Source organism: Ictidomys tridecemlineatus, chromosome X (assembly GCF_052094955.1).
Source record: "Ictidomys tridecemlineatus isolate mIctTri1 chromosome X, mIctTri1.hap1, whole genome shotgun sequence".
Lineage (NCBI taxonomy): Eukaryota > Metazoa > Chordata > Mammalia > Rodentia > Sciuridae > Ictidomys > Ictidomys tridecemlineatus.
Window position 1 is genome coordinate 83,186,733 of NC_135493.1, and position 12,760 is coordinate 83,199,492.

The 12,760-nt window shown below is 35.1% G+C and overlaps 1 protein-coding gene across 2 annotated transcripts in view; it reads right to left on the reverse strand.

The window, feature by feature from the left end:
• The window catches only part of Faah2 (fatty acid amide hydrolase 2), a 135,364-nt gene that overhangs the window by 44,607 nt on the left and 77,997 nt on the right, over nt 1-12,760 (reverse strand). The gene's annotated exons all lie outside the window — the stretch shown is intronic.

Below are 12,760 nucleotides of genomic sequence, written 5' to 3' on the forward strand. Positions count from 1 at the left end.
AACAAACTATTCTCAAGTTCAAGAGTCAAATAGACCACAACACAATAATCATGGGTGATTTTAACCCACCTCTCTCAGAAGTGGACAGATCTTACATACAAAAGTTTAATAAAGAAACTATAGAACTCAATAACACAATTAATAACTTAGACTTAATTGACATATATAGAATATATCAACCAACATCAAGCAGATACACTTTCTTCTCAGCAGCACATGGATTTTTCTCAAAAAATGCCACAGGGCAACTCTTAGGAAGTACAAAGGAGTAGAGATACTACCTTGAATTTTATCCGATCATAATGGAATGAAATCGGAAATCAATAATAAAATAAGGAAGAAAAATTCTTACATCACATGGAGAATGAAAAATATGCTACTGAATGAACAATGGGTTACAGAAGTCATCATTTTAAGAAATTAAAACATTCTTAGAGGTAAATGAAAACTCAGACACAACATATCGAAATCTCTGGGACACTATGAAAGCAGCACTGAGAGGAAAATTCATTGCATGGAGTTCATTCCTTAAAAGAAGAAAAAGCTGGGGCTGGGGATATGGCTCAAGTAGTAGCATGCTCACCTGGTATGCATGGGGTAATGGGTTTGATCCTCAGTACTATATAAAAAATAAAATAAAGATGTTGTGTCCTCCGAAAAACTAAAAAATAAATATTAAAAATTCTCTCTCTTTAAAAAAAAGAAAAGAAAACAAGTCAACAAATAAATGACCTCACACTCCAACTCAAAGACCTAGAAAAAGAACAAAACAGCAGCAAAAGCAGTAGAAGGCAAGAAATAATTAAAATCAGAGCTTAAATCAATGATATCAAAAAAAGAAACAATTGAAAAATTTGACGAAACTAAAAGTTGGTTCTTTGAAAACATAAATAAGATTGACAGACCCTTAACCATACTAATGAAGAGAAGGAGAGACAGAACTCAAATTACTAGCATACAGGATGAAAAAGGCAATATCACAATAGACACTACAGAAATACAGAAGAGAATTATAAATTACTTTGAAACCTTATAGTGTAATAAAATAGAAGATAGTGAAGGCATCGATAAATTCCTAGAATCATATGACTTCCCAGATTGAGTCAGGAAGATATAAACAACTTAAACAGAACAATATCAAGTGAGGAAATAGAAGAAGCCATCAAAAGATTACCAAAAAAGAAAATCCCCGGATCAGAAAGATATATAGCTAAGTTTTACAAGACCTTTAAAGAAGAACTAATACTAATACTCTTCAATCTATTTCAGAAAACAGAAAAAGAGGGAGTACTTCCAAATTAACACTATGAGGCCAATATAACCCTTATTCCAAAACCAGACAAAGACACCTCAAAGAAAGAAAACTTCAAACCAATATCTTTAGTGAATATAGATGAAAAAATCCTCAATAAAATTCTGGCAAATTTTTGAATACAAAAACATATCAAAAAGATTGTGCACCATGATCAAGTGGGATTCATCCCAGGGATGCAAGGTTGGTTCAACATAGAGAAATCCATAAATGTAATTCATCACATCAATAGACTTAAAGATAAGAATCATATGATCATCTTGATAGATGCATAAAAAGCATTTGATAAAATATAGCACCCCTTCATGTTCAAAACACTAGAAAAACTAGGGATATCAGGAACTTATCTCAACATTGTAAAGGCTATCTATGCTAAGCCTCAGGCCAACATCATTCTAAAAGGAGAAAATGGAAGGCATTCCCTCTAATATCTGGAACAAGACAGGGATGCCCTCTCTCACCAATTCTATTCACCATAATTCTTGAAACACTGCCAAGAGCAATTAGACAGATGAAAGAAATTAAAGAAATAGCTATAGGAAAAGAAGAACTTAAACTACCACTATTTGCTGAAGATATTATTCTATACCTAGAAGAAACAAAAAACTCCACCAGGAAACTTCTAGAACTAGCAAATGAATTCAGCTAAGTGGCAGGATATAAAATCAACATCCATAAATCAAAGGCATTTCTGTACATCAGTGACAAATCCTCTGAAAGGGAAATGAGGAAAGCTACCCCATTCACAATATCCTCAAAAAAATACTTGGGAATCAACTTAACAAAAGAGGTGAAAGACCTATACAATGAAAACTACAGAACCCTAAAGAGAGAAATAGAAGAAGACCTTAGAAGATGGAAAGATTTACCTTGCTCTTGGATAGGCAGAATTGATATTATTAAAATGACCATACTACCAAAAGCACTATACAGATTTAATGGAATTCTGATAAAAATCCCAATGGCATTCCTCGTAGAAATAGAAAAAGCAATCATGAAATTCATCTGGAAAGATAAGAGACCCAGAATAGCTAAAGTAATTCTAAGCAGGAAGAGTGAAACTGGTGGTATTGCTATGCCAGGTATTAAACTATACTACAGAACAATAGTAACAAAACCAGAATGGTAATGGCACAAAAAGAGGCTGGTAGACCAATGGTACAGAATAGAGGACACAGAGACTAATCCACAAAACTAGAACTATCTCATATTAGACAAAGTTGCCAAAAGCATGCACTGGAGAAAAGATAGCATCTTCAACAAATGGTGCTCGTAAAACTGGAAATCCATATGCAACAAAATGAAAATGAATCCCTATCTTCCACCATGCACAAAAGTTAACTCAAAATGGATCAAGGATCTAGAAATTAAACCAGAGACTCTGTTTCTAATAGAAGAAAAAGTCGGCCCTAATCTTCAACACCTGGGGCTAGGCTCTAACTTCCTTAATAAGACACCTATAGCACAAGAATTAAAACCAAGAATCAACAAATGGGATGGATTCAAACTAAAAAGTTTTTTTCTCAGCAAAAGATATAGTCTGTGAAGTGAACAGGGAGCACATCCTGGGAACAAATTTTTCCCCCTCACACATCAGAAAGAGCTCTAATCTCTAGGGTATATAAAGAGCTCAACATGATAATCACCCCAAACAAATAATCCAATCAATAAATGGGCCAAGGACCTGAACAGACACTTCTCAGGAGAGGATATACAATCAATCAACAAATATATGAAAAATGCTCATCATCTCTTGCAATCAGAGAAATGCAAATCAAAACTACTGTAAGATACCATCTCACCCCAGTAAGAATGGCAGCTATTATGAAGACAAACAACAAGTTTTGGCAAGGATGTGGGGAAAAAGGTACACTCATACACTGCTGGTGGGACTTCAAACTAATGCAGCCAATTTGGAAAGCAGTATGGAGATTTCTTGGAAAACTGGGAATAGAACCACCGTTTGACCCGGCTATTTCTCTTCTTGAACTATACCCAAAGGACTTAAAAACAGCATACTACAGGGACACAGTCACATCAATGTTTATAGCAGCACAATTCACAATAGCAATATTGTGGAGCCAACCTAGATGTCCTTCAGTAGATGAATGGATAAAAAATTATGTCATTTATACACAATGGAATATTACTCAGCATTAAAAATAAGATCATGGCATTTGCAGGGAAATGGATGGCATTAGAGAAGATTATGCTAAGTGAAGTTAACCAATCCGAAAAACAAATGCTGAATGTTTTCTCTGATATAAGGGCGGTGACTCAAAGTGGGGAAGGGAGGGAGAGCAGGGGAGGAAGATTACCTCTAGATAGGGAATAGGGGTGGGAGGGAAAGGGAGGGAGAAGGGGAACAGCAAGGATGGTGGAAGGAGATGGTCATCATTATACAAAATACATGTATGAAGATGTGAATTTGCTGTCAACATGCCTTATATACAGAGATATGATATATTGTGGTATAAAGGTGTATTAAGAATTGTAATGCAAAAAATCAATAAGAGAGCTCATGTATAATGGCATAATTTGGCATGAACATACTTTATATACAGAATTATGAAAAATTGGGCTGACAATGGATAATTATGAATGTAAAGCATTCCACTATTATCATGTATGAAAGAAATAAAAAAAGGCTCCAGTCAAACTTAGTATTTGTGTGATGTGTGTTGTAACATATTTTTAATCTTCCATTTTTATTTGAGTTTTTTATTTTTTCTAGTTTCCTAACCTATTTAAAGGATTGTTTATTTTATATTTTCAAAGAACCTACTGTTCCATTAGTCTTCTGTAATTGTAATCTCTTATTTATTTATGAAATGATTTTGCTTACTCTTGCTTTCTCCTAATTTTGAGTTTGCTAAGATTTTATTTTTCTAGTTTCTTGAGATTCCCTATGAGTTTATTTATTTGAAACATTTTTAATTTTTTTAGTTGTAGATGGACACTACGTTTATTTTTTAACTTTTTAATTAGTTGTTCAAGACAATGCAATGATCTTGACATATCATACATTTGATTCATATAGGGTATGAATTCTCATTTTTCCACGTGTACATATTGCAGGATCCCATTGGTTATACATCCACGTGTATACATACAGCAACCCTAGTGTCAGTTGTATTCTGCTGCCCTCCCTATCTCCCCTCCCCTCCCCTCCCCTCCCCTCCCATCACTATTCTCTACCCATTCTACTGTGACACTTCTCTCTCTCTCTTTCTCTCTTTTTTCTTCCCTTCCCCCTCACAGCATCGTATATGTATTTTGTGAACCCATGAGTGTCTCCTTACGTCTTCCGTGCAATTCCCCTTCTCCCTCTCTTTCCCTCCCTCCTCTTTTCCTGGTTTCGTGGTAATCTTCTTCTCATGCTCTTCCTTCCTACTCTGTTTTGAGTCACCTCCCTTATATCAGAGAAGACATTCGGCATTTGTTTTTTAGGGATTGGCTAACTTCGCTTAGCATCATTTGCTTTAGTGCCATCCATTTCCCTGCAAATGCCATGATTTTTTATTTTTTAATGCTGAATAATATTCCACTGTGTATAAATGCAACATTTTTTATTCATTTATTTTTATGTGGTGCTGAGGATTGAACTTAGGGCCTCATGTGCACAAGGCAAGCACTCTACCACTGTGCTGCAACCCAAGACTTGAAACATTTTATGTTTATAAACACTTTAATGTTTATAAAGTGCTTATTGTTATAAATTTCCCTTTTAATATTGCTTTTTATGAGTCCCATTAATTTTGCTAAGCTGTTTCTTTTTATATTTTTAAACAAAGATTTTCTTTCCATTTTATTTAATACTACTTCTTTCTTAGCATATTGTTTCCATGAATTTGAACATCTTATTTTAAAATTATAATTATTGTGCATAATAATTATATAACATAATGGAATAATTGTGACAATTTCTTTGATCATATCTACCCTCCCTATTTCCCCTCCCTTACCTTTCCCACATTCTTCTATTAATAGTCCCCCTTCAACTTTCATGTAAGCCATTTTTTTTCTTTCTAAATTCCACATATGAGAGGAAACAAATGATATTTTTCTGATTCTGACTTATTTTTCTCTACATGATGACCTTCTTTTCCATCCATTTTCATGCACATAACATGATTTTCCTCTTCCTTATAGCTACAAACTATCACATGGTTTATTTATTCATTTTTGTGCTGATGGGCATATAGGCTGGTTCCATAACTTGATTATTGTCAATATTGGCAAAATACACATGTGTGTGCTAGAATTTCTACAGTATGCTTACTTTGATTCATACAGCTATGTATCCAGAAGTGGTTTTGATGGATTCAATGGCATAAATATTTTTATTTTTATTGAGGAACTTCCATGCTGTTTTTCACAGTGGCTTTGCCAATATACATTCTCACAAACACTGAAGAAGAGTTTCTTCTTCCCACATTCTTGCCAAAATTTGTTTTAATTTTGTTTATTTTAATAATAGCCATTCTGACTGAGGTGAAATGAAATATCAGTATAGTTTTAATTTGCATTTACCTTATTTTTAAGGATATAGACATACAATAAAAATCTTTTAAAAACATCTTTACACCACCACTGGTCATAGAGAAGAAAGGGACTATAATAATATAGAACATTTTTTTTATTCATTCATCTATTGAGGGACACCTATGTTAGTTCCATAGTCTAGCTATTGTGAATTGAGCTGCTGTAAACATTGATGTGGCTGCATCAGTATAGTATGCTGATTTTAAATCATTTGGCTATAAACCAAGGAGTGTGATAGCTCAGTGAAATAGTGGTTCCATTTCAAGTTTTCTGCGGAATCTGCATCCTGCTTTCCATAGTGGTTACATCAATTTCCAGTATCACCAACAATGAATGAGTATGCCTTTTTCTCCCATCATGGCCAATATTTATTATTGCTTGTATTTTTGATAATTGCCATTCTAGTTGAAGTGAGATGAAATCTCAATGTAATTTTTTAATACCATTATTTTGTTTATTTAGTTTTTTTATGTGGTACTGGGGACTGAACCCACTGCCACATGCATGCTAGGCAAGCACTCTACCACGGAGCCAGAACCCCAGCCAACAATGTAGTTTTGATTTGCATTTTCCTAATTGCTAGAGATGTTGAACAGTTTTTCATATGTTTGTTGACTGATTGTATTTTTTTCTTCTGTGAAATGTCTGTTCAGTTCCTGAGCCCATTTATAGCTTAGAGTTTCTTTTGTGAGTGTTAAGTTTTTTTTTTTTTTTTGGCTCTTTATATATCCTAGAGATTAATGCTGTATCTGAGGTTCATGTGGTTAATATAGATAAAGAAAATGTGGTATATATACACAATGGAATATTACTCTGCTTAAAAAAAAGAATAAAATTATGACATTTGCTGGTAAATGGATACAGCTGGAGAATATCATGCTAACCGAAATAAGCCAATCCTCCAAACCAAAGTCTGAATGTTTTCTCTCATATGTGAGTGCTAATTCACAATAATGGGGGCTAGGGAAGAAGAGAGGTACTTTGGATTATGCAGAGGTAAATGAAGTGAGGGGAAAGGGATGTCAAGGTAGGAAGGATTGTAGAATGAATCAGACATTGATATCCTACGTACAAATATGACTCCATGGCCAATGCAATCATACATCATGTACAAGATTCACTCCATTTATGTGTGATTTGCCTGAATGTATTCTACTGTCATGTATAACTAATTAGAACAAAAAACTTAACATAAAATTAAATTGCAAGTATTTTCTCACAATCTACTAACATTATAGCCAAAGGCATAATAATATACACTGCTAATATAAAGCATTTGTTCAGCTCCAGTGGATATATTCCTCTATGATTTATGTGAAAAAAGACTTCATATTCTTCTTCATAGATTCAGCAATGAGGTTTCATTTCTTATTTAAGCCTAGAAAGTGTAGAAAATTTAAAACCTAGAAGCCAGCAAATATAACACTGAATTATCAATAAAAATAGTCAAATAAAAAATGATAATATGGAACAGAGAAATGTTACACATTAATGAAAGTAAAATTAATACTAAATTAAGTAAAAATATAGAAAATGAAAGAAAGACATAAAAGTAATTGAAAAGAGAGTAAAAAAACAAATAAGAATTAAAAGAGAGAGTGTACTCCAATTGGAGAATTTAAAATACATAACAGTGTGGGGGGAAAGAGGGAAAACAAAGCAATACAGAACAAAAATAAACTAAAAGTAAAAATAAACACAAGTCAAAGGTACCTCATTATTGAGGAATTCCAGTGGCATAATTTGTTAGTGCATAGTACGTATAAAATTGAGACATTTCCTTCTGGGTCCCCTAAATTTGTAATTGACCAGGTAAGGGCCTGTTAGTGAGTCACAGCTGTATCCAAGTGTGTTTTTCAGCTTCAGGTGAAACAGACCAAATTAGTTAGTGTAATTTGTAGGTGGAGTTTTACCCCTCATTGCCCAATAAAGATGTCTGCAGCAGGACTAAATTCAGTCCCCTAGCCACAATCCTTGCACCTTGGGATTCCAGTATGAACAACAGAAGATTCATGCCAGCCCCTCTCTCCCACTGTGCCTGTGGACCCATGGGATTTTCACATCCTTGTTCCTGAGACTTTCAGTCAGTGCATATAGGGGCATAGCCAATATTCAAGTTATTTTGTCTTATAATCTGAATGCCTCTAAGCATAGAGGAAGTGACCAAACCTATGGGATCTGTATTCAGTGAAGTGCTGCAGGAACTTAGGGATCTGCCAGTCCCATCCACACTGCTCCCATGCCTAGTACTCTAGCAAAATCACACACAGATCATCTTCCTCATAGTCACAGAATTTGAACACCAAATATATGTGGATGATCCTTCCATTTCTTTCCACCTCACAGAGTACACTTGCCACTGTTTAGTGTTCTCAGCAGATTAGAGACACAGTCATTTCTTTGGGCCCAAAGTTTCACACTGAGAACACATTGAGACAGTGAAAAGAAGAAATCACTAGGTTTGGGAGATATTTTTAAAATGCAGGGGCATCTGATCTTCAAAGCAGTATGCTTAGATAATAGGTCACTTTAAAGATGTCTCCCTACCATAGTACTGAATGGAAATGTTTGGAAGTGAGCAAAATCTTTTTTCCCATGCCATCTCTCTACGTAGAACCCATGTCTCTTATCTGCTCAGCCTTCATGTTTGCTGCACTATTGGAGGGTCACTAGGACTCTCTTTCAGCCTGATAAAGATGAATTTATCCTCCAGCAAAGATGCTGAGCACTATTGTTTTGGTGCACTGTATTGTGCTTCCCACTCTAGACAACAATATGTATGGGTTTCAATAGGTCACTGACTATAGTTGCCCGTCAGCTCTTTCCTATGACTTCTCAACACAAACACAAATCAACCTGCAACTGCACAGGTGTTAGTTTGGTTCAGTCTCGTGGAGCAGCAGGTAGGTGATAAGTGCCTCCGATTCACTGTATTCCACATATGGAATTTATATAGTTTCTGAATCCTCTATTATTGGTTAATTTACAATTATATTCCATTGAGCTCAGAGAAGCTCAATGATATTATTTCAATTCTTTTTATGTATTGAGACTCGTTCTGTGGTGTAATATGTTTTATTCTAGAAAATATTCCAAGTGCTATATTCTGCAACTGTTGGATGAAAGGCTCTCTTAATGTTGGTTAGTTCTTTTTAATCTATAGTTAAACTTTGCTATTCCTTTGTTATTTTTTTCCTTGGGGTGATCTGTTCAATGATGGAAATGCTATCTTAGTCTTCCACTATTGGATACTATATCTGCCTTTAGGTTTAATAATGCATGTTTCATAATACTGTGTGCTCTGGCATTAGGTGAACAACACTTGAAATTATTATATTTTCTTGATTAATTGATCACTTGATTAATATAGAGTGACCTTCTTTGTCTCCTGTCAAATTTTTTGTCTTTAAGTATATTTTTTCCAATATAAGAATAGCCACTCCTTTTTTGCTTTGGTTTTGTTCTTGTTGAATGTCTTTTTTCATTTTTCAACTTCATTCTGTGAGTTTCTTTACCAGTGAAGTAAAAGGGAGTTTCTTGCAGTCAGAATAACAATGGGTACTTTTCTTCTTTGGTGGGAGGACCAGAGATTGAACTCAGGGGCACTCAATAACTGAGCCACATCCCCAGCCCTATTTTGTATTTTATTTAGAGACAGGGTCTCACTGAATTGCTTAGCACCTCGCTTTTGCTGAAGCTGTCTTTGAACTCTCAATCCTCCATGCACCACCACGCCTGGCAGGTGTTTTTCTTTATCCATTCAGTCCATCTCTTTCTTTTATTTGGAATATTCAGTTTGTTTACTTTTGAGGTTACTATAGATAAGTAAGGACTTCTGTCATTTTTGAAATTATTTCTATTTGTTTTAAATGTTGTTTATTGTATTTTCTTACTCATCTTTGTGTTTTGTTGATTTACTATATTGATAAGACTCCATTTTTATGTTTCTTTTCTGTGTCTACCAGAGTATTTTATACATTTATGTGTTCTCAAAACTTTTACTATATTTCTTTAAATTCTGAATTTATTACCCTCTTAAATATCTTTTGTAAATCTGTTCTGGTGATGATGAGGTCTATGTTTTTGCCTGCCTAAAATGTCTTTAATTATCTTTTATTTTAAAAGGTATCTCTTCTGGATATAGTACTCTTGGTTGAGTTATTTTTATTTTTATCTTAGAATATATCATTATATACACTTTGGTCCTACAAAGTTTGTGCTAAGAAATATACAGGTAATCTAATGTGGATTCCCTCAATTATGATGTGGTGATTTCCTCTTGAAGTTTTATGCTCTTGGTAGTTATCTTTGTCTTATTCTCTTGGTAGTTGGATTGTAATACTCTAGAGTTAGGATCTTTTCTGGCAATGTCTATTGGGGTCTTATATATCCCTTGTATCTAAAAGTTCATACCTTTCCCAAGTTAAGTAAAGTTTTCAGCTATTTCATTATATAGGTTTTCTATGCTGTTCCTTCTTTGTTCTCCTTCAGATAATTCCAAAATGTGGATATCTGTTTATTTACTTGCATCCCAAATATCTCACAGATTTTCTTCTTTCTTCTTATTTTTATTTTTTTGTCTGACCATAATATTTCAAAAAGTCTGTGTTCAAGCTCTAATAATCTTTGTTCTACTTAATCTAGTCTGTTGTCTCTCAACTGAATTTTTAAAAAATTTGACTTATTGATCTCTTCAAGGTTTGTCTCTCAAGATCACTGACTCTTTTCAGATTCTCATACAATGCATTGATTTAAAAAATTGTTCAGCTGTCTGTATTTTCTGGAATCTTACTGAACTTCCTTAAAATAATTCTGTGAATCAGATATTTCATCAATATAATTTTCTTTTGGATCTATTCCTGAAGTATTGTATCTTTGGGGATCTTTCATGTTACTATACATATTCATATTCTTGTGTTCCTATGTTGATATTTGTGTATCTGGTTCATCACCTTTAATAAAGTGTGACCGTTTTATTAAACTGCTTTCTATTTAATATGGTCTTTTGTATGAAATGTTGGATTTGGTTCCAGCTAGGATGCTTAGGGTAATAACCCTACAGCCTTGTGGCTATAATTATTCACTATATACACTGTAGATGCTGTGGTAGAGTTTAAGAGATCCATTCTCTCTGGGGATACATAGTTATTGGGATACTCTTATAATTAATAAAGTTGTGTGCACTATAGTATATATGTTGTTTTCACAGTGATAATTGTAATGGTGGCACCAGTCAGGTGCTAGATGATTTCTTAGAAACTGCTGAGTGAGCTTTGTTCCTGGCAAGGACCCATGGAAGTCCCACAGCATTGGGAATAACTGAGATCAGTCAGTAGCATAAACACATACATTTTTCAGGGAGAAGTGATGGGGAATAAGTAGTAGACTTCTATGGTACCTTTTCTCAGTCCTGAAACTATCACACACTCAGATGTGGCATTGTTGCAGGGTGGTGGTAGCACCTGTGATGCTGGATCAATAATAGAGGGATGTGCACCCAGAGGCAATGTGCACCCAGAGGTGGCATTAACAATAATACCTACAGTGAAGGCTGATGGGCTCACTGGGAAAGGAGCATGTATGCCCAGAAAGTTTGTGGGGGTGGATTTTGATAAAACTTTGGGGGCTAATTCTTAGCCCCAAAGGGGAGGATCATACACTCCTAAGTAGTGTAGGTGCAGTGATGGTGGCAGTAGGAACTATGGAACTGGCTGCTGACTCCAGTAAAAAAGTAGGGTGCTCACACATGAGGTAATGTGGCTGGATGTTATCATACAGGTGCCAGCCTTCAGCCTTGACACTGGCAAGGTCCACTTCTGGATGGCCATATCATTGTTCCTGGTAGACTAGAATCCTTGATTTTCTGTTCTTGATGGCACTTTCCTGCTTATCCCTTTCTAATATACAGGTAAGGATAGGGTTTGATTGCTGGGGTCACAGCTCCTCTTCTGGGTCAAGTTGGGGTTGTAATACTGCAATCCTCCCTGCCCATATTGTGCAATGTCTGCAGCAGTTTCAGACATGAAAATATGTGCATGTTTCTGGCCCCAAGAATAGCATGAATTTGGATAGCTCGTCTCTCAAGATGATGCCCAACCACAGGACCCTAGGCTTTGTGGAATTGCCTGAAAATGACATGAGATTCTTTTCCAAATTAAAGCTATTATACAGACTACAGATTTTTCCCCTAACTGGCCTGCAAGCATATGATGGTTGCAAAGCTTTCCAGTAGCTAGGATTTCTGCCATCTGTGCTGTGGAGTTTACCAATACACTCTTTACCCTGAAATGGGGAGTTCTCCTTCCCCTAGCTACAAAGCTGGTGTCAGTTGCCAGGGTTCTGTGTTTCTCTTTGCTATCATTCCCAGGTGATTCCATCTCTCCATTTTTGGGCTCCAGTGTTTTCCCATGGTCACTCATCTCAAAATTCAGCTATACAACTGTTGATTTTATTTCTCTTTGTGGGAGGATGTGAATACTGGGAATTATATTCATTCATCTTCAAGGATTTATTTCACTTTTTAAGTAACTCAGTTTTCCTTATCTTTTATATGAAAATAAGTACACCTATTGTGAAGGATTGGGGGAAGCTTAAATGAGATTATGCATGGGATTCCTTGTTCACAGTTTCTGGCATATATTAGGTAGCTGATAAATCATGGCTAGTATTGATCCTGGATTTTGTGTCTATATCATCTGGAACATAACTAACATGTCTTATAATGGACACTGTGCAAATGTATTTAGTATTGAACTGTAGGGTAAAATTTCAAATTGTGACATACTTCAAACTGAGGGAAATCCAAAAGTGGCTATGATCAGTAATTTTCTGTAAAGTTTTTTTGTTAAATATTAAATAATTTTCCTATCTTCATAACTTAAATAAAAAGATGATAACAGTGAA